At 44.0% G+C, this 20,092-nt stretch overlaps 1 long non-coding RNA gene across 2 annotated transcripts; it reads left to right on the forward strand.

Annotated features, from left to right (window-relative positions):
* Positions 1-898: 898 nt before the first annotated feature.
* LOC125936779 (uncharacterized) lies at positions 899-13,522 on the forward strand. 2 transcript variants are annotated; one of them, XR_007462120.1, is made up of 2 exons: positions 899-1,106; positions 13,256-13,522. It is a non-coding gene; the product is annotated as an uncharacterized LOC125936779 (long non-coding RNA). The 2 variants fall into 2 exon arrangements; XR_007462121.1 differs by lacking the exon at positions 899-1,106 and adding an exon at positions 8,715-9,141.
* The last annotated feature ends 6,570 nt before the right edge of the window (positions 13,523-20,092 follow it).

The following is a 20,092-nucleotide window of genomic DNA, read 5'->3' on the forward strand; positions in this document are numbered from 1 at the left end:
TTCTCTTAAAGTATTGGGAAAACTCAGTGGTGTCCCACTCGAAGTCATGGTGTGGGGACATGCACTTTATGTCACACAGTGGCGAAGGCAGGGGCAGGACCCTTTCTGGGCTCCAGGAAAGGAGCTATGGGTGGGGGGATGAGAACTGAAGAGTCCAGACTTGCTCCTTTGTCTCCCTCTTGGTCAAAATACTGGGGACGGGGGATGTGTGTACCGGATGGGACAGGTTTGGAAACTCCAGAGCGGATGGGAACACCTTGCCGTGCACTGGGGAGGAGGCCGAGCCCTCCTCGGAGAGTGGCCTGCACCTCCAGGGAGAGGTCATGACAAAGTAAAAATGATGGCGAGGCTTGGTTGTGTTGAAAGGCCCTGAGATTTCCCTGCCCAGCCCTGCTTCAGCCTCCCATGGGCCCTGTAGGGCTTGGAGGAGATCCAGGAACATGCCTGTGGCCCCTAGAGAGTGGCAGGGAGGGGGCTGAGAGGAGCATGCCAGCTAGGGGATCACTGTGAGGTCAGGCAAGGGGACTCCCTGACATCATCCCTGACAGGAGCTGAGAAGTGGGCAGTGAAGTGTCAGGGGCCAGGTTGAGAGAACGGCTGAACCTCTTTTAAGGGCCTGTAGCCCCGTGACCGTTCAGACTGTAGCCCCAGTCGCCGGGCCTGGCTCAGCCTGGGAGGGACTGAGATTGGGCTTGGCAACAGCATCTCACTCATTGGTCTGGCATCTCCTGTTTGCATCCAGATGACCTCTCCTCACCGCACTAATTTCCAGCAAGCTACTGGGGTCAGTACCAGTTCCCGGTAATGACTGATGTGGACAACAGCCTGAGACCCCGTCGGCTCTTTCTTCAGCACCAAGGCAAGTCAATGGGCAAACCCCGGCCATTTTTTGCCGGAGGGCCAGCTGGAGAGTGGGCAGCCTCGGTGCTATCGTGGGCGGTCCCAATATCACTTTCCTTTTCCTTTCTGATCATACTAACAAATCCTTTTCCTCTGTCTTAGAGTTAGGCGTGGAGAGCATGGCTGAGGTGGCGGACAGATGACCCACAAAGTCCCCAAGACTCCAGTCTGATGAAGAGAAACAAAGCAGTCTCAGCGTCTGACAGGTTAGCAAGAGAACCCCACCTGCTGCCCCCAGTGGGGTCCCCTCGATGTCCACAACCATACTGTCTTCCCTCCAACGTGGTGAAGGGGGCTCCAGGCCCCCAGGGCCCTTTCCCAGCCCTGAGTTTGTCCATGGCCTTGGTGGTAGAGGTGGTGCACGTGCCCAGGTGCCCTGCCTCTGTGGAGCCCCCTGTGTCTGTTTCCTCCCCTGGCTGGGTTAACTAGACCCAGAAGACCACAGCGAACGGCTGGCTGCAGGGGAGAGGGGACCCCCGGGCTCAGTGTTGCACACCTTCAGTGGATATCTAGGGGTTCTGGTTACACACTAAGGGGGAGGCTTCCCTTGGGTTGGGCCCCCCTGGAAAGAGGCCAGAGACCAGGATTAGGGTGTGAATGATTTATTTGGGAGATGAGGGAAACTTCGATAGACAGCAAAAGGAAGACAACCAATGAAGGATGTGCCACCGAGCCCATTCCCAAGTGGGCAACGGAGGCTCAGTCCCGTCGGAGAACTCAGAGACGGCGCACCTCAGAGTATTCCCACCTGAGGGGTGAGGGAGCTGGGGTATTTGTCCACCACTCCTGTCCATACGGATAGGAGGCTGCCCCTGGGTAACTAACTTTCGAGGACTTCCGACTGCTCCTATGTGTGGGCTGAGTGGGCTCTCACAGTCAGAAAAGCCCACCGTCCTTGGGTGGCAGGTGTTCCCGAGGTGCACCTTTCAGTGTGGAGATGTCACCGTGGAAGAGAGATGGGCGAGGGCTGGCAAATATCTGCTCCATTGCTTGGGCTACTTCTTCAGCATGCGGTTCCTGTCTGTGACTGGCTCCTCCATTCCTGCAGTCTCTGTATGTCTGGAGCTCCCCTTTCGAGACCTTTCTCCTCCCCGACTCCCGGTCACCAACCACCTTCTCTGGGTTGGTCCTTCCTGGGTTTTGCCCACCAACTCCCTGGGTCCCTCCTCTCCTGCTCTAATGGCAGAACCTGGACCCAGCAGGCCTGCAACTCAAACCACAGCGCGTCTTCTTTGGGGACAAGCTCTCCCTTACCCAGACTGATTTAGACTTTTCCTCTACTTTCCATGGCTTCCTATTTTTTTGAGGATAAAACTTACTTCTCTGGCACTTTCATGTTAATGCTGATTTCCCTCTTCAGATTTATGTTGCTGAGATCTTTTACGCCCCGTTTTAATCAGTGTGTCCTGAGCAGTAAGTCTGGAGTTAGCTGTCTCTGTGTTCTGCCACATCCCACCACGGATACCTTGCCTTCCTTCTCTACTTAAGCAAAACTACACCCTTCAGAGACTTATCAAGATGGAATCAGAAATCACATGAACCCACACTGAGTCTTCACTTATTATGATTCACAGGTGAAGGCAGGACCCAAAAGAAGGGGGGGGCATGGAGAGAGGGAAAGGGAGAGGGAAAGAGAGGAAAAGAGGGAGAGAGAGAGAGAGAGAGAGAGAGAGAACACACCAAAGACAAATGAGCACTTCACTGAGACGCACAGATTTCCCGGGGGCTTGCCAGTCAGCTTTGTATGGCTGGACACACCAACACGATAGCAGAGAGCCTAAGCCAGATTAGAAGACAAACTTTTCATTAGAGAGAGCCATTCTGGTCATTGTCCTATAAGCAAAAACAAGGCTGGAAATCAGAGGGATGCAACAAAGCAGGCAGTTCTTGGAAGACAGCCAACAATCCCAGTTTGAGTCCACATCGAAATGGAATATTAGTGCCACTGAACTGCACGCTTGAAAATGGTAAATTTTATGTTAGGTATGCTTTTGCCACAATTAAGAAACACAGCGGGGGGGTGGGGAAGAAAGAGAAAAGAAACATGAAAAAAAGAAAGAAAATATCTATGTATTGAAATCCCCATCCCTAACAATTTAGAATGATGTACTTGTTGGGGGTGGGGTTGAAGAATGGGATGGCTGAAGGAGAAAACTTCTGGGTGATGTTGATAAATATTCTTTACAGTTTTTCAAGACCCAGTGTTCTGGCACAAATCGGTAAACTGGATCAGACAGAAGGCAATTTCTGGAAGAGAGAAATAAGCATCTGGACAATTTTTATAAACACCCCCTTGGCACCAGGATGGCGTGCTTGCTGCTGACGTGTTTTGGCCAGCACACGAGCAGTCTGAAGAGAAGCACACTGGGTATGAGGGCCAGGCTTGTCCTGAGTCCCACTGAGTAGGGAGGAAGGGAAACACTTTCTTGCCGCTACCAAATCCTGCAGCAAGAGAATGCTCGGTTTGGTTGAGTGAGAAAGCTTGGAGGAGGCACAGTGTTGCAGAGATGGCCCAACTTTCTCCCTGTGAGAGGAAACAGTCTCAGGTCCTCCCAGCTGGAGGAAGGAAAGCCATCCTCTCCAGCACAGCATGTGGAGGCTCTGGCCCCAACTTAGCGAAGGCTTGAAGGCTTTAAGAGTTTAAGAGCAAACGTGGCACCTGCTTTTTGGAAGCCTGGAGTCAGATAGGGAAGAGCTCTCACTGTCCTCAGGGACCTCTGGGAAATGTGGTTGGAAATACCATTCAGGGACAGGAGCTTCTGGGGAAGCCAGGAATTGCTTGCTTTTCCCAAACAAACCTAAGTCAAACCTACAGTTTCCAGGCAGCCTCGGTCAGTGGGGGGGACCTATCCTGTCTCCAGCAATCCAGGGGGGGAAGCAAGACACTGAACCCACTCCTCAACTAAGGCCTTCCCACTCCTATATGTCAAAATAAACTGGACTCAACACCCTAGTGTCACAGCCTCTAATGGCCCAAAGCATTCCCTGGGTGATTTCTGTGGACCTTAGAAGGCTACCTTCCTCATGGTCCTTTTGGTCGTAGCTTCTGTATCCAAACATCAAATCTCTACTCTGTTCCTATGTCATAACCTGGGTGCACTAAGACTTTTCACTGTTTTCCCCCAAATTGTTGCCATACCCAGGGGTTCATTACCCTTATGGAGAGTTTGAGGGGTCATGTACCCATCTGCCACTGACCTTGAAAGTTCTTTTCTCTGCCTGTGTCTCCCTCTCCCCCTTCTCTCTTTCTCTCTCTCCTCTCCCTCTCAGGAGCCAACTCTGTCCTTGTTTTAGCAGAGTGCTTTTCTTCCTCCACTCAGATTTTGGCACCTGCCGATGATCCTGCCCACGGCTGCTCTGTTTTCCCCCACCAGGCTTCTCCAGGCAAACCTTCCAAAGAAACATGATGCTCTCCTCAAGAGGGACTTCTGATCAGTTCAACTTTCTCCACGTCTTTAATTAGAAACAATTTAGTCCAACTGGGAAAGAGGCATTTTATCATCAACTAGCCAAATCACTATCTCCTATAAGATAGGGTAAATCAAAAAGAGAATAGAAATGATTAACCTTGCAAATATTTGTGATGCAGAATCCTCAAGTCTTCAAAGATTTTTTTACAAAGAAGGGTGAAAATGCAAACCCCATCAAAGTGTGTTTTAAATCAATGCTTCTCAAATTTCAGTATGTACACAGATCCCCTGAGAATCTTGCTAAATGCATATGAGAATTCAACAAGACTGAAGTGGGGCCTAAGGTTCTGCTTTTTTTTTTTTTTAAGTTTATTTATTTATTTTTGAGACAGAGAGTGGGAGAGAGAGAGCACAAGCAGGGGAGGGGCAGAGAGAGAGAGAGGGAGACGGAGAATCCCAAGCAGGCTCTGCACATATAGGGCTCGAACTCACACACCTGTGGAGATCAAGACCAGGGCTGAAACAAAGAGTTGGACTCTTTAACCAACTGAGTGACTCAGGCGCCCCGGGTTCTGCATCTTTCATAAGCTCCCAGGTGATGCTGTTGCTGTGGGTCCACGGACCACACTTTGAAGAGCAGTCACAGACCAGTGGTGTTCAAAGTTACCGCCATCGGAATTACCTGGGGGAGCTTAAGAAATATTAATGCCTGGACTCCACCCCAATATTCTCATGTAATCGAGAATGGCTGAACATTGGTATTAAAAAGAAAAATTCACCTTCAACAAATGATGTTGGGGAAACTGGAGAGCTACGCGCAAAAGAATGAAACTAGACCACTTTCTTACACCACATACAAAAATAAACTCAAAATGGGTTAAAGATCTAAATGTGAGACCTGAAACCATAATAATCCTAGAAGAGAGCACAGGCAGTAATTTCTCTGATGTTGGCTGTGACAACTTTTTTCTAGATAGGTCCCCTGAGGCAAGGGGAACAAAAGCAAAAATAAACTATTGAGACCACATCAAAATAAAAAGCGTCTGCACAGCTAAGGAAACGATCAACAAAAGTGAAAGGCAACCTACTGAATGGGAGAAGATATTTGCAAGTGATATATCTGATAAAGGGTTAGTATCCAAAAATACATAAAGAATGTATACAACTCGACACCTAACAAACAATCTAATTAAAAAAGAGGCAGGAGACATGAACAGACATTTCTCCAAAGAAGACATCCAGACGGCCAACAGACCCGTGAAAAGATGCTCAACAACACCCATCGTCAGGGAAATGTAAATCAAAACCACAATGAGATAGCACCTCACGCCTGTCGGAACGGTTGGGATCAAAAATACAAGAAATGAATGTTGGCGAGGATGTGGAGAAAAAGGAACCCTCATGCACCGTTGGTGGGAATGCAAACTGATGTAGCTGCTCTGAAAAACAGTACAGAGTTTCCTCAAAAAATTAAAAAGAGAATTACCATATGATGCAGTAGTTGCACTACTGGGTATTTACCTGAAGAACACAAAAACACTAACTCAAAGGCTTACAGGCACCCCTATGTCTATGTAGCATTATTTACAATAGCCAAATCATGGAAGCCCAAGTGTCCACTGATAGATGAAAGGATAAAGATGATGTGGTGTATGTACAATGAATATTAGTCAGCCATAAAAAACAGAATGAAATCTTGCTATTTGCAACAACACGGATGGATCTAGAAAGCATGATGTTAAGTGAAATAAGTCAGAGAAAGACAAATACCATATAATTTCACTCATGTGTGGAATTTAAGAAACCAAACAAATGAACAAAGGGGAAAAAAGAAACAAATCAAGACACAGACTCTTAACCATAGAGAACAAATTGATGGTTACCAGAGTGGAGGTGGCTTGGGGGGATGGGCGAAATAGGTAAAGCAGATCACAGTACACTTACCTTGATGAGCACTAAGTAATATATGGAATTGTTGAATCATTATATTGTACACCTGAAAAGTATAACCCACTGTACGTCAATGGCACTGGAATTTTAAAAAATTCAGGGGGCTCTGATGTAGGGCTAAGGTTGAGAACCAGTGCCCTAAAGTAAGCACCAAGCACATGGATTAATATTTTATCTTTTCTTTCTTTTTTTAAAAGCTTATTTAGTTTTGAGAGAGAGAGAGAGAGAGCATGTGAGTGTGCATGAGGGAGAGGGGGAGGGGCAGAGAGAGAGGGGGACAGGATCCAAAGCAGGCTCTGTGCTGACAGCACAGATGTGGGGCTCAAACTCACAAGCTGTGAGATCACGACCTGAGCTGAAGTTGGACGTTTAACCGACTGGGCCCCCCAGGTGCCCCTTATCTTTTCTTATTTGCGGTACTTGGCATGGGTAGATAGGAGGAAGACAGTCTTCTCCTAAAGGAGAGACCAATTGCGACATTCCCAGTAGTCCTCAAGGGCTGTAAGGAGAATCTCGTAGGAACTCAGCTCTTTGATTGTGGTGGTGACGGAAAATGGCTTTGTTAATCTGAAGCCAATTTAAAAGGACATGCTAATGAACAAAATGACAAATCAAGCTAAAATAAAAAGAATGAAAGAACAAAGTGGTAAGATGTAAAAAAAGGTATAAATTAATATACAAAAAAGCAAGTTTTAGGACAAATTAGATACAATAAGAATAAATGTTTATAATAAAAAATTAAGCTGGATAACACTCAGGTCGAGTATATGAAATACCCAATATTTGATCCTGTGAAACTTACAGCAATATAACAAATTCATATGGCTCAAAAATAATGTGGTTAAAAACCAGAAGATACAATGATAAAGCAAAACAAGATTAAAGGTTAAGCATCAGCCTCAGAGAGAAGTCCCTCTGTGAAGGATAAGAGCAGTGCTTTGGGCTGGGTGCCCATTTGTCTATTATAAGCTGGTCTCACTGAGGCCTGGGACCTGGGGTGACAGGGACCCCAGGGAAGTAGGCTCTTGGCACTGGCCTTCTGGTGTTTGGCTGTATGGCCTGAGACACCTGCCAGGACCCTTAACTGCTCTCAGAGAGCACCTCTAGATGGCTAAGTAGCAAGCTGTTTATTTTGACCCACTGGCAAATAGCTTATAGACTGCCAAGATTCTTACTAGAGAAGACTTAGAGGAGGGTACTTCTGGCAGGCTGGTCAAATTTGCAGATTAAATTCAATTTATTGAACATTTATTAAATTCCTCCTCTGTGCCAAGCCTTGTAGAGGGTACTGGGGATATGGCAATAAACAGGACATCTGAGTGGTATATTTAAGGTCTGGTGGGGTTAGGGCCCTGGAATGGGGTGAGGGAGTGCTGCGGGTTGGGTCCCCCAGAAGTGGACTCTGAGATAGGTTTTAGCATGTGGAGCTGTTGGAGCTCTGGGGATCAAACTCTGTGAATGGGAAGGAAGCAGGATCAGGTACTGGGAGAAGCTGGGCTGCAGTGCAGTCTCAACAAAGGCCTCAGCTGACCTACGCAGTGCTCTGAGGCTGAAATGGCCCTTCACAGTTCTCTAATGTCACAAAGAGAGTTCTGAACCTCTGTATCCCCCAATGACCAGTCATTGGATGTGACTATCCTGTTGGGTGAGGTAGCTATCTCCAGCCAAGGGTAGTTTCCAGGAAGAGATAACAGCTCAGGGAAATCAGCCAGAAGCACTCTCAGCAGATGGGACAATGAGTTCTGATGGGGAATCTGGTGTTACATCATAATGTCCATTACAGGTGGTATCTTAGTTTTTTCAGACTTCTCTGACAAAATACCACAGCCTGGGAAGCTTATAAACAACAGAAATTTGCTTCTCATAGTTCTGGAGGCTGGAAGTCCAAGATTGGGGTGCTAACACGGTAGGGCTCTGGTGAAGGCCCTCTTATGGGTTGTGACTGCTGACATCCCATCATGTCCTTACATGGTGGAAGGGAGTGAGGGATCTTTCTTGGGTCTCTTATTATTATTATTAAAATTTTTTTTTAAACATTTATTCACATTTGAGAGACAGAGAGAGACAGAATGCAAGTGGGGGAGGGGCAGAGAGAGAAGGAGACATAGAATCTGAAGCAGGATCCAGGCTCTGAGCTATCAGTACAGAGCCTGACACAGGGCTCGAATCTGGGGCCTCTCATAAGGGCACTAATCTATTCATTCGGACTCCACTTTTAGAACCTAATCACCTCCCAAGGGCCGCATCTCTAATATCATTATCTTGGGGTTAAGATTTTAACATATGAAATTTGGGGAGGAGGATACATAAACATTCAGTCCATAGCAGGACATATATATATATATATTTATATATATATATATATATAATATATTATATATATTATATATTATATATTATATATATTATATATAATATATAATATATATAATATATATATGGCTTGATAGGGTCATTCTGTACAAGATCCTGAATGTGAAGTGAATCAATAAATGGTCGGTTGACTGGATCATCCCTACTGGTCATCTACAAAGCATCAATAAAACAAACTCATCTTTGATCGCCCAGACAGACGTGATGTATCCACAGTGAAATGAGCAAGGTCTTGAGTTGGGTGGCACGTGGAAGATGTGTAATGCATCACTCTCCCATCTGGGCTCCATACATCGACAGTGGCATGCAGAGGGGACAAGGGTGAGGCGAGGTCTGGAGATCAAGCAGGCCTTTGCCATATTTGAAGAGTCAGTGGCTGCTTGGTACAAAAGAGAAAAGACTCTGTGGAGAGGGTATGAAGCTGTCTCAAAGTGGATCTGGGGAAGAAGGCAGAACCATCCTTAATGGAGAGAAGACTTCGTGTCAGTATCAGGCGATAGTTCCTTAGGTAAGAACTGGCAGACAAGGGAGTGGGGTGAACTTCTCTTCCCTGGTGACAGCTCAAGAGATGTAACACGATCAGGAGGAAATTTTTAACATTAAATATGGAGATATTGCTAAGTTAAACCCATCTTGACCATTCCTTGTAGTTGGAGACTAAGATATGATAAAAGAATGATTAAAAAAAAGAGATTTTTACAGATTTTCTAGAAACCATAAGAAGAAACTGGAGTGGGGTTGGGATAGTTTCTGCAGAGGACAGTCACAGCAATGAAAAGGGAAAGGGTTTGAAATATGGATAAAAGGGAATGAACTGAAACCATATGTCCAAGGTATTTTGGGGCACAGCACCTGCTGTCGCGTACAAGCACATGGTGAACCCACAATGCATCTCCTGAGGGTCTAGCAACCTCACCTGTGGGAGAAATTCTTAATCTTACTTGTTCAATGGCAGACTGGTGAAGCCAATGGACTTATTTCAGCATAATGTCTTTACATTCATGACACAAAATACTTAGATTACAAATACAGTTCTCAAAGTATTAGCAAAACATGTTTCTAATGTAGTAGAACACATTACAGAACCATATCTAGCAATGGATTTAATAATTATTGCGTTTTTAAGTCGTGCTAAACACACACATCTCTAAAGATATCTACAAAAGATATGTACAAGCATCATGTGATAAGAAAACAATGTGTGATTTGGTGATAAAGGCACAGGCATTGCTGATACTATTATGGGTTGTTACCTATATTCATAATTGAGGGAAGTGCTAAATGCTATTACACTAATTAAATATTAGTTTAGCTACACATTAGTTAACTTTTTTTCCACCCCAGTTCAGGAGTCCCCCAAATTCTGTCCAGTCTGAGGACCCCAGGTCAAGGGTCCCTAGAGTGACCACAGTAGGGAGGCAACAGTCAACAAGGCTGGGAAGCCATTGATGTGTCAGATGTCAAAGGACCCATACTGTTGATGGGAATCTGGTCGGTCTCTGATATTGCCTACCCTCCATAACTCTGTAATCCTCTCTAGCATTCAAGGTACTTTCTTTTTAATCAGATAAGGAACCATCATCCCAATGACGTTAAAGGTAGTAAATAAAATTTCTTGATTTCACTTCTCCGGCGAGGGTTTCCCCCGGGGAAGAGTCAAAAGCTTTAGACAAGGATGGAACACGATAAGCTCGGGAGAAGGTGTGAATCCAGAATACACCTTCACCACCTTTCCCCAGCGTGTGTGGTTCGTTCGGAAACAGAAGAATGTTGGGGCACCTGCGTGGCTCAGTTGGTTAAGCATCTGACTTAGATTCAGGTCATGATCTCCCCATTCCCTGGATTCAAGCCCCAGGTCGGGCTCTGTGCTGACAGCTCAGAGCCTGGAGCCTGTTTCAGATTCTGCGCTTCCCTTTCTCTCCCTGCTCCCCCCCACTCCCTGCGCATCGCGGTCTCTCTCTCTCAAAAACAAATAAACATTAAAGAAAGAAAGAAAGAAAGAAAGAAGAAAGAAAGAAGAAAGAAAGAAACAGAAGACTGTTTTCCAGAATTAGGGACCCCTGAGTTAAGTTCTGGGGATTTCATGCTCCACTTTCCTTTCTTGTGTCAGTTCGCAGTGTTTAATAGAGATGCATTTCTATCAGAAAATAGCCCGATTTCACGTTGGAGATTTTTCAAACCTGGTGTGACAGAGTGAATCACTGATCTCAATTCTCCACTTTCTGTATGCCTTCATGCCTTTGCTAGCGCTTCATAGTGGTCAGAGTTACTCCCTGACCCCTTGACGCTGAGTATGATCATGTGACTTGTTTTGGCCAATGGGATGTTAGCAGATAGGTCACAAGCAGAGTGCCCGCGCAGTTGGAGTTACCTTTTGTGCTCAGTGCCTTTTGTCGTGGGAAGAGCATTCCTTGGGTAACCACCTCGCGTGGAAAATATGGAGACACGTAGGGCCTATCTGGACCTGGCCTGGAGCTTGGAACCAAGCCCGGCTGAGCCAGCCTTAAATTAGCCACCTTGCAGCTGTGGGAGCATGAGAATTCAGTGTTTTTTGCTGTATGCCACTGAATTTGGAAGATGGTTTTTATCACAGCACGATTCTAGGTAGAACTCGTACACCCAGAAATGTATTCTCAACGCAGTATGGCTTACAATAAACTCACGCTTTAATTTATCCGTTGCTTAAAATTCTGTTATACAAAGTTTATGCTAAAAAAAGATGCCTATTCGTGTATTTAAGTTCGATATTTATATATTTTTAGACTCTGCCCGTTGGTCACTCAGGATATTTCTGTGCATTGAATACACATAAGCTGATATAACGCAGAAGGAAATAGTGGAGTGGTAGTGAGGGAAGCAGAGAAGACTGTTCGATGTTAAATTCAGCAAATATTTATAGAATTCCTATTATATGCAAGGTACTTTTCAAGGCACTAGAGACACACGGATAAAAATCCCTGCCTCGGTGGAGCTTTCCTTCTAGTGACACTTATCGGGTATGGGAATTATTCTGTTCATAGCAGAACAGGGCTCTCGGTAGCAAACCATAAATTATGGGAGTGAAATGGACAGGAAGAATAAGGAAAGTTCACACCCACTGAGACTTCAGGATGTGGAAGGGACCATATCATGAAGGGAAAAAATAAGAAATGGGCAAACGCTCAGCAAATAAGTAGCAATGAGTTTTACTCAGAATGGGGAGAGAAATCTCTCTCTCAAGTGGGAAACCTAAAAAAAAAAAAAAAAAAAAAAAGTCAAGTCAGAGACAGGAAGTGGCTTTTTTCTTGCCAGGAGTTTACCTCAGAGTCAAGAAAAAGAAAAGAAATGGACTCTTAAGTTGTTATGAACAGTTATGGCCTCTACCTCCCAGTTAAGGTAATCAGAGACTCTATTACTAACGGTACCTACGTCGTCACATGTCCTCTACTTCTTCCAGGATCTTTTTTTCTTGAAGAGTTGTAAAGCTGTCCTAGGTAACCTGAGTGATCTAAAATATCCACTCTACTGGGCAGCCCTAGTGCTGATTCTGGCCTTCTCTTTTTTTTTCTTTTTTTTAATTTTTAAACAAAAAAAATTTTTTAATGTTTATTTATTTATTTTTTTAATTTTTTTTTAATGTTTATTTTATTTTTGAGACAGGGAGAGACAGAGCATGAACAGGAGAGGGTCAGAGAGAGGGAGACACAGAATCGGAAGCAGGCTCCAGGCTCTGAGCTGTCAGCACAGAACCCGACGCGGGGCTCGAACTCACGGACCGCGAGATCGTGACCTGAGCCGAAGTCGGACGCTTAACCGACTGAGCCACCCAGGCGCCCCTAGTGTTTATTTATTTTTAAGAGAGAGACAGAATGCGAGTGGGTTAGGGGCAGAGAGAGAAGGAGACACTGAATCCGATGCAGGCTCCAGGCTCTGAGATGTCGGCACAGAGCCTGACGCGGGGCTGGAACTCATGAGCTGTGAGATCATGACCCGAGCGGAAGTCGGACGCTCAACCGACTGAGCCACCCAGGCACCCCTCTGGCCTTCTCTTCTGGTCACTTATTTCCACGACATCTGTAGAAGAAGTGAGAAAGACAGATAATTTGGTGACATAGTCAAACATCTAAATATATGGAAGATTCCGGAAACAACAATGGCATGAAGAAAGTATAAATTTATTTCTCATTCACATAAAAATATGGCGAAGCTGTCTGCAATCGGTGTGGTGCTCCGTGCTCTCGGGGACTCTGGCTTCTTCTACTGTTGTTGCGCCTCTTGTGGCCTTGACCTCTTGTCCAAGATGGCAGCATTTACACTCCGGGCAGCACGATAAAGAGTAGGCCAAAGAAGAAGAGAAAAAGGGATATTATTGCTGCTTCTTAAGGAAGAGACCATACTGCCATTTACGTTCCATTGGCTGGATTTTAAACGTCTTGCTTCTCTCAGCCACTTAGGGACGTTGAAAAATATAGTCTTCATTTTGGGTAGCCACGTGTCCAGCCAGAAATTAGGGGATGCAGCACGATAACAGAAAGGATAGCTACTGGGGATGGGCTAGTCAGAATAGGCGAGGCTGTGCTGTGGTACAAAGAAACCCTAATATCTCAGTGGCTTGACATAACTAAACTTTATTTCTTGCTCAGGAATCCAGGTTGACAGACACTCTACCATCACTGAGCTGACTCACCGGGAACCCAGGACCTCCAGGACCCCTGTAACAAGAGAAGAGAAGGCATGGAGGGAGGACACGGACTCCTGAATGCTTCAGCTCACTAGTGATATCACCTCATTTCTGCTCTCAGCGCCTTTGCCAGAACCAGTCACCTGGCCTCCATCTAACCAACAGGGAGGCTGGGAAATGAGGAAGAACCATTTGATTATTATCAGTGAACAATAAATATCTAAATGTCTCTGCCGTGGGTTAAAACTGTTGGATTCGGTTTAAAAAATGCGTACGTATCGCTTCTTGGCCTTTTGGCTAAGAATCAAGTTCAAAAAGATGTGTATGTGTATATGCATATACAATGATTAATTGCTAGAGCACATTAAAGTTTTGATCGACCGTGTCCGTATTTAACATTCCTTTCTTCCTCTCAGCTGGCTTACATGTGGCTCGGAGCCTCAGTTTCCTTCTAGCCCTGTCAATTTGCACTTTTCTTGTATCCGCAGTCTCGAAGAAAAGCCGCGAGAGTTGATGCTAGGTTTCCCATCTGACACAGAGGAGGCCTCCTTTTAAACAATAATAAAAATAGCCTCCATTGATGTTGCTGTTTCTTTCCCCCTTTGTCTCATCTGTTGAAAGAGCCAATTAAACAAAGTGTGTGCTTTCGGCGCCTGTTCTGTGCTCATTTTAAGATTTAATCAACCCTCTGAACCTGCAGCGTAACCGCCTCATAATGTCAAGTTAATATATTGAGATCAGCTCAAACCCACCATTCCCAAGGGTGGTTTTGTTTAAAGGCGAGTGGTAATTGAATTTCTAAACAACTGCCAAGCTTTCAAGGTACCAAAATAAACATTATCCAAACAGAAACTTACCCTGGAGTCTTTGGTTAACTTATGCATACTTTAGGAAAATAGAGGTTGTAACAATTTTTTTTTTTTTTTTAAAGAAGGGAGCTATACTCTTTGCTGTCCCTTTAAAAATTAATCACCATCTGCCCCCATTTTGCAAGGGGCATTTTTCAAATCTGAACAGCCAGATTTACAAATCAGGTAAATCAGCAGCTGATTATTCATCGAGACACAGTTTGCTTTATAGGAAGGCGTTTCGGTCTCCTTTAACCCCTGAGCTCTATCATTGCTCAACTGAATATCTTTAGGGCTGCTCACTGCCTGCGGAATAATGTCCAAATTCGGTAGCCTGGAGTCCTACACTCTCTGTGATCTGTCTCCAACACAATTTTCAAGGCTCGTCTCCGGCTACAGAACCCTTTCCCCTTCCAACTGAGCATACACCCTACTCATCAGTCGTATCCCACAGTTCACCTCTTGCAAATGTGTTTGACACTTTTCTACTTGGGTACGTGTTGATGCTATTCCCTTAATCTGCAATGCTCTTCATCCTAAATCCATCCCTTAGAATCCCGCCCCAGTCAGTAGCCCCTTCTTGTTCCTCTCAGTTGTGTTAAATGTCACCTTTGTGCTCGATAACACTGAGGGACACATTTATCGCATACTTCCCTCCTCCTGTCTTGCGTCAACATAATTTATGTTTGGCTTCCACGTGAGAACGTAAGTTCTGCAAAGCCAGGAAGTATTTCTGTTTTTTTCTCTCTGCTTTGTGTTCATCAATGTTTACTGAGTACCTACTAAGTGCCTGACCCTGTGCTGGAAGCTCCGAGCACAGATTAGGCCCTGAAGAATCCCATGCAAAGACTGGTTGTAATATTGAAGGAAAAGAAGAGATGGATGAATGAGCTTAGAAATAGCAGTACAAGATGGGATGCACCTAGAGGGTTACAATATCTGATGAACGGTTGTCTGCAGCATGACTGGTACATGATAGAATGTGAGGACCGTTTACAAGAAGGAGGTGCTGTCACCAGCTTGGGAAGAGCTTCTTGGAGGAGCCTCACCAGGCATCTGGACGTCCGTGGACAAGGAGACGGGGTATGTAACAGCATGGCAAAGGCAAAGGAGAGGTTTAGTGATGCTCAAAGGGAATAGCAGATGGCTTTTGATATAAAGTATTTGTGAAGGGAATCGTCAGGGACAGATGAAAATAGGGGGAAAAGGCACCTAGAAAGTCATGAATTTCCAGAAGAAGGAATTTGGACTTTATTCAATAAGCACAGGGAGCCACCGAGAGCCACTGAGGTTTGGTGTGATGTGGCTGTGTTCTTCCTGGGGGTGTTAGCCTGGCATTGATTGGTGCGGGATGGTGGGAGAAGTGACAGATCATCCCTGATGCAGGAGCAAAACTGAGGGACTGAACTACGGCAGCAGCCGCCAGCATGGAGGGGAGGTAGCGAGTGGGTGACCTTGGGCAGAAGTGAAATCACCTGGACTTATGAACGAGGGAGATGTAGGAGTCAAAAGTGGGTACTGAGCTTTTCAGTCTAGAAGCCTGCAGAAATGGCAATGCTATATCGGTGAGGGGCCCCTAAGAGGAGGACCGGATCTGAGCATGAGGGGCCAACAGGAAATCCAGGCGGGGGACTACAGGCAGTAGGAAACATGGGCTGGAATTCAGGTAAGGGGAAAAATATAATTAATATTTGAAGAAATATTTTCAAATTTCAAGCGTCACTATATGTTAGCACTTTATGTGATTATTTTATGTTTTTAAGTTTATTTATTTATTTTTGAGAGAGAGAAAGCATGCGTGGGGGAGGGGCAGAGAGAGAGGGAAAGGGAGAGAATCCCAAGCAGGCTCCACACTGTCAGTGAAGAGCCCGACGTGGGCTCGAACCCATGAACCGTGAGATCGTGACCTGAGCCCAAGTCAGATGCTTAACCGACTGAACCACCCAGGTGCCCCTGTTAGCATTTTACTATTGCAATGTCTATGCATTTAATTATTGGAACATCTTTGTATGGATATTTAAAGGCATCTTTAATGGGATATAATTCATGTACTACTATAGATATCATCCATTTAAAGTATACAATTCAGTGAATTTTAAAACATTCACAGGGTTGTGCAACCATCAACACAATGTAAGTTTATTTAAAAAAAATTTTAATGTTTATTAATTTTTGAGAGAAAGAGAGACAGAGTGCAAACGGGGCAGGGGCAGAGAGAGAGGGAGACACAGAATCCGAAGCAGGCTCCAGGCCCCAAGCTGTCAGCACCGAGCCCGACGCGGGGCTCGAACTCATGAACCATGAGGTCATGACCTGAGCCAAAGTCGGACGCTTAACTGACTAAACCAGCCAGGTGCCCTAAGTGTGAATTGTATTGATCACTTCTCAAAGAAAGTCCATGCCTGTTAGCAGTCACTGTCCATTCCCCCACACCCTCCTCTCAGCCCAAGGCAACTGCTAATTTACTTTCTGGCTCAATAGATTTTCCTATTCTGGACATTTTAAATAAACACAATCATACAATACGTGGTATTTTGTGACTGGCTTCTTTCACTTAGCATGTTTTCAAAGTTCATCCATTTTGTAGTGTATATCGTATACCTCATTCTTTTTTATTGCTGAATAACATTCCATTGTTTGGATATGCCTTATTTTGTCTGTCTATTCATTAGTCATTGGATTGTTTCCACTTTTTGACTATTATGAATAAAGCTGCTGTGAACATTCACGTACAAGTTTTTGTGTAGATCATTTCTCCTGATTTTATGCCTGGAGTGGGATTGTTGGGGAATATGGTAACACTGTGTTTACTACTGTGAGGGACAAACTGGTTCCAAAGTGACCGAACCGTTTAAAATTCCCACCATGGTGCTTGGGTGGCTCAGTCGGTTAAGTGTCCAACTTCAGCTCAGGTCACGATCTCGCGGTCGAGAGAGCCCCGAGCCTCGCGGTGAGTTCGAGCCCCGAGCCTCGCGGTGAGTTCGAGCCCCGAGTCGGGCTCTGGGCTGATGGCTCAGAGCCTGGAGCCTGCTTCCGATTCTGTGTCTCCCTCTCTCTCTGCCCCTCCCCCATTCATGCTCTGTCTCTCTCTGTCTCAAAAATGAATAAACGTTAAAAAAAAAAAAATTCCCACCAATGACACACAAGGGTTCCAAATTCTCCACATATTTGCCAACACTTGTTTTTGCCCATCTTTTTGATTGTAACCGTCCTAGTGGGTATGAAGTGCTCTCTCGTTGTGGTTTTGATTTGCATTTCCCTAACAACGAATCATGTTGAAGATCTTTCCTTTTCTTTTTAAAAAATATTTATTTTTGAGAGAGAGAGAGTGCATGTGCGCTAGTGGAGGAGGGGCAGAGAGAGAGGGACATTGAGGATCCAAGGCAGGATTTGTGCTAACAGCAGAGAGCCCGACGTGGGGCTCCAACTCATGGACCATGAGATCGTGACCTGAGCTGAAGTCAGACACTTAACTGACTGAGCCAGTCACCCAGGTGCCCCACCCATTTTTAAATTGGGTTGTCTGTTTGCTATTGAGCTGTTCTTTATATATTCTTGGTATGTTTCTTTTTAGATATATGATTTGCTAATATTGTTTCCCATTCCATGGATTATCTTTTCATCTAGGGCGTGTGTGTGTGTGTGTGTGTGTGAAACATTTATTTGCAGCATGAAAATTTTTATTGTGATGTCCAATTTATGTATTTTTTTTCTGTCATTGCTTCTGCTTTTGGTGTCATACCTAAGAAATCATCACCAACCCAAGGTCATGAAGTTTGCAACTATGATTTCTTCTCAGATTTTTACAATTTCTGCTCTTACATTTAGGTCAAGTTAATTTTTACGTAATACATTCTTTTGCGCGTGGAATCCAATGATCTCAATACTATTTGTTAAAAGGACTATTCTTTCCCCATGGTGACAAAGAAAGATAAATACCATATAATCTTACTTATATGTGAAATCTCAAACAACAACAAAAAGATTGAACTCAGAAACAGAAAGTAGAACAGTGGTTATGAGGGGGTAGGAGGTGGAGGAGATAGGAAGATGCTGGTCAAAAGGAACAATCCTTCAGTTCTAAGATGAATAAGCTCTGGGGATCTAATGCACAGCATGACGACTATGGTTAATAATATTGTGTCGTGTACTTGAAATTTGCTAGGAGAGAAGATCTTAAGGATTCTCACCTATATATATACAAAACAAAAACAAAGCATAACTATGTTTTAGTTGGTGATGGATGTGTTAATGAACCTGATTATGGTAATAATTTCGTAGAGTACACGTAATTCAGATGGTCATGTTGTACCCCTTAAATATATACAATTTTATTTGTCCATTATACCTTAGTAAAGTGTAATCAATAAGGAAATAGCTAATACCACCCTCGCTAAAGGAACGGAATATTATTTAGCTGTAAAATGGAATGCGATTCTGATATCTGTCGCAACATGGATGAACCTTGAAAATACTATGCTTGGTGAAATAAGCCAGACCAAAGGACAAATACTGTTATGATTCCACCTTACCTAGAGTAACCAATCCATAGAGCCAGAAAGTAGAATGGTGTTTGCCAGGGGCTGGGGAGAGGGAGGAATGGAGAGTTATTATTTAGTAGGTTTAGAGTTTATGTCTGAAATGATGTAAATATTTTAGAGATGGACGGTTGCCCAATAATCTACATTTACTTAATGCCACTGAATTGTACACTTAAAAGCCATTAACATGATAACATTTTGTTATGTGTATAAAATGTTAACAAAGACAATTAAGAAAATAAAATGGAGTCAGTACACCATCGGATCTTGCTCTTTTCCACAATCTCTTCCTTTTGTTTGGATAATTTAATTCCCTTATACTTGGTGTTTTTATTGACATGGCTGTATTTACACCTACAACTTAGCTTTTTTGTTTTCTACGCCTCATTCTCTTTCGTCCCCCTCTGCTCCTCCTTCACTGTCTTCTGTATTAAGTGAATATTTTCTAGAATAGCATTTTAATTACTTTAATGACTGTTCCACTATATTTTTAAAGTTATTATCACAGCGGTTGCTGTAGGGCTTACAATATACAGCTTCCTTATCAAATTTTCTTCAGATTTTACTAGCATAATTCCAATGAATTCCAAAACTTTTCTGCTGTATAACTCCATGCCCTTCCCATTTCATTTTGTTATTGTCCCCAATATCACCTCTATCTATGTTACAAACCCAGAAACACATTGCTATAATTATTAATTTACATAACTGAATGTCTTTGATAGAAGCTAAGAAAGGAAAACTAATATATACGTACAGTTTGGTAACTTAATCTTATTTTCCATTTCAAGTCTTCTTCATTCATTCCTATGGATGCCAGTTACCATGTGGTTGGATTAATTTCTTTACTTCAGTATGTCTTTGTTCCCAATACTGTCAAATACATTGCATTTCTATACTTTGTGGAGCCAGTAATACAATTATATACATACAGTTTTACGCAACCACTCTTTGTATCAATTAAAGACAGGAGAAGAAATATGCCATTATGCCATCGTTTATTGCTTGGCTCCACAATTACCTTTACTGGCGCTCTTTATTTTTCAGTGTGGATTTAAATTACTGGTTAGTGTCACTTAGCCTCAGGGTATCTCGGTAATATATTATAGTAACTCTGGCTACTGATTCCCCTCTGCCTCTGGAGTTATTGTTGTTGTTATTTGCTTGATGTTTGTTTATTTGTTTAGTGACTTGGCTCCACTAATTTGGTAAAGTCTATTTCCCTTGCAGTGTGCAGCCTCTGACGTTCCTGCTCAGATTTGTTTTTCTGGGTACCTAGGGGGTCATCCTTGACTCCACAGAAGCTACTTACCGGTCAAAGTTTGTGCTTAGGCTTCTTTAGCCAGCGAGGCTGTGTGTGTGTGTGTGTGTGTGTGTGTGTGTGTGTGTGTAGCTTCAAGGTTACTACCA

The sequence above is a fragment of the Panthera uncia genome (genome assembly GCF_023721935.1).
Source record: "Panthera uncia isolate 11264 chromosome A3 unlocalized genomic scaffold, Puncia_PCG_1.0 HiC_scaffold_11, whole genome shotgun sequence".
NCBI classification, from domain to species: Eukaryota; Metazoa; Chordata; class Mammalia; order Carnivora; family Felidae; genus Panthera; species Panthera uncia.